The 2875-nt window shown below is 37.7% G+C and overlaps 1 pseudogene; it reads left to right on the top strand.

The window, feature by feature from the left end:
• The first annotated feature begins 1289 nt into the window (after nt 1-1289).
• LOC123858214 (nucleosome assembly protein 1-like 1) lies at nt 1290-2616 on the top strand (annotated as a pseudogene).
• Nucleotides 2617-2875: the final 259 nt, after the last annotated feature.

The following is a 2875-nucleotide window of genomic DNA, read 5'->3' as shown; positions in this document are numbered from 1 at the left end:
AACTATTAGCTTAAAATAGTTCACAGTTCCAACATCAGATCACACTACTTACATTCAGCGACATCATATCTCTGCAAGGGTGAGTTCACCACAATTGTAGAGACAGAAAGCAAAACCACTCAACGACCAATGTGAACAGGAAATGAGGGCACCATCTGATTCCAGTATCCAATCTGATTCCAAGGTCTGAGATGTTACGCATCACCCAACACACACTGCATTAGGAAGTAGTTGTGTTATTTAAGAATAAAATTAAAATAGTATTTTTTCTTTCAATTTATGTGTAGTATTTTTTTCAAGTGGCTAAGTTGTTCAAGAATGACTACATATTAGTTTGTTTAGACCTAACTATTCAGTGAGTGGGATTGTTAGGTATTTCTTTTGGACTCAATGCACCATAAAAAAATGTATTAAGATGCTAAGGGTGTCCTGACTTGGGCAAGTTTGAGAACCTCAGAGGTAACATGTTTTCTGCTACAATCAAAAGAAAATCTTGTCCTTTTCAACAAATGGTGCTGGGAAAACTGGATATCCACATGCAAAAGAATGAAGTTGGACCTGTACCTTACACAATATGCAAAAATTAACTCCAAATGAATTAAAGACCTAAAGGTAAAAACTAAAACCATAAAACCTTTAGAAGAAAACAGAGGAAAACTTCATTTGGACATTGGATTTGGCGATGATTTCTTGTATATGACTCCAAAAGCAAATACAACAAAAGAAAAATAAGATAAATTGAATTTGTTCAAAATTTAAAACTTTTGCACCTTAAAGGACACTAACATGAGAGTGAAAAGGAGACCCATAGAAAGGGAGAAAATATTTGCAAATACATCTGATAAAGGATTAATATCTAGAATACATATAGAACTCCTAAAACTCAAAACAACAAAAACAAACACCCCAATTCAAAAATGAACAAAGGACTTGTTAGACATTTCTCCAAAGAAGATATGCAAATGGCCAATAAGCACATGAAAAGATGCTCAACATCACTAATCATTCAGACAGTATAAATCAAAACCATAAGACACTACTTCATGCCCAATAGGATGGCAACTATCAAAAAAAACATAAATAGAGATGCTTAGGCGGCTCAGTTGCTTAAGCGTCTGCCTTTGGCTCAGGTCATGATCCCAGGGTCCTGGGATTGAGTCCCGCATTGGGCTCCTTGCTCAGCAGGAAGCCTGCTTCTCCCTCTGCCTGCCGTTCCCCCTGCTTGTGCTCTCTCTCTCTCTCTGACAAATAAATAAAATCTTTTTAAAAACATAAATAATTAGGCCTCCTGCTCCTCCCACCGCCGTCCTGAGTCACTGCCTGCACAGCTCCGACCGCCTGGCTCCCCGTGCTAGCCACCGATATTTGGAGTTCTTACAACATGGCAGACGTTGACAACAAAGAACAGTCTGAACTTGATCAAGATTTGGAAGATGTTGCAGAATTAGAAGAAGAAGAAACTGGTGAAGAAACAAAAATCAAAGTGCGTCAGCTGACTGTTCAGATGATGCAAAATCCTCAGATTTTTGCAGCCCTTCAAGAAAGACTTGATGGTCTGGTAGAAACACCAACAGGATACACTGAAAGCTTGCCTAGGGTAGTTAAAAGACGAGTGAATGCTCTCAAAAATCTTCAAGTTAAATGTGCACAGATAGAAGCCAAATTCTATGAGGAAGTTCATGGTCTGAAAATATGCTGTTCTCTATCAGCCTCTATTTGATAAGCGATTTGAGATCATTAATGCAATTTATGAACCTACGGAAGAAGAATGTGAATGGAAACCAGATGAGGAGGATGAAATTTTGGAGGAGCTGAAAGAAAAAGCCAAGATTGAAGATGAGAAAAAGGATGAAGAAAAAGAAGACCCCAAGGGAATTCCTGAATTCTGGTTGACTGTTTTAAGAACGTTGACTTGCTCATTGATATGGTTAAGGAACATGATGAACCTATTTTGAAGCACTTGAAAGATATTAAAGTGAAGTTCTCAGATGCTGGACAGCCCATGAGTTTTGTCTTAGAATTTCACTTTGAACCCAATGAATATTTCACAAATGAAGTGTTGACAAAGACATATGGGATGAGGTCAGAACCAGATGATTCTGATCCCTTTTCTTTCGATGGGCCAGAAATTATGGGTTATACAGGGTGCCAGGTAGATTGGAAAAAAGAAAAGAATGTCACTTTGAAAACCATTAAGAAGAAGCAGAAACACAAGGGATGTGGGACAGTTTGTACTGTCACCAAAACAGTTTCCAGTGACTCTTTCTTTAATTTTTTTGCCTCTCCTGAAGTTCCTGAGAATGGAGATCTGGATGATGCTGCTGAAGCTATCCTTGCTGCAGACTTTGAAATTGGTCACTTCTTACGTGAGCGTATAATCCCAAGATCAGTGTTATACTTTACTGGAGAAACTATCGAAGATGATGATGATGATGATGAAGAAGGTGAAGAAGCAGATGAGGAAGGGGAAGAAGAAAGAGATGAGGAAAATGATCCAGACTATGACTCAAAGAAGGATCAAAACCCAGCAGAGTGCAAGCAGCAGTGAAGCAGGATGGTTTACCTTCTGCTCCCCTGGAAAAGATGATTTTACATCATTTGACAAGCCTATTTCAAGTTTGTCATTATTGTTTGTTTGCTTTTTTTTGTTTTTGCAGCCTCAAATAAAAATGTCAAATATAATTTTTAAAAAATAATTATTGGCAAGGATATAGAGAAATTGGAACCTTTGGGCATTGCTGGGAGGAAAGTAAAATGGTACAAGCACCTAGAAAAAATTATCGTAGCTCCTCAAAAAAGTAAACATAATATCATGTATATAATCTACGAATTACACTTCTAGGTATACCCAAAAGTAGTGAAAGCAGAACTTGAA

The sequence above is a fragment of the Mirounga angustirostris genome, unplaced genomic scaffold, assembly GCF_029215605.1.
Source record: "Mirounga angustirostris isolate CCGP_5_RB_7025 unplaced genomic scaffold, mMirAng1.0.hap1 SCAF_4, whole genome shotgun sequence".
Classification (NCBI taxonomy): Eukaryota; Metazoa; Chordata; class Mammalia; order Carnivora; family Phocidae; genus Mirounga; species Mirounga angustirostris.
This window is presented reverse-complemented; position numbering and strand designations above follow the sequence as displayed.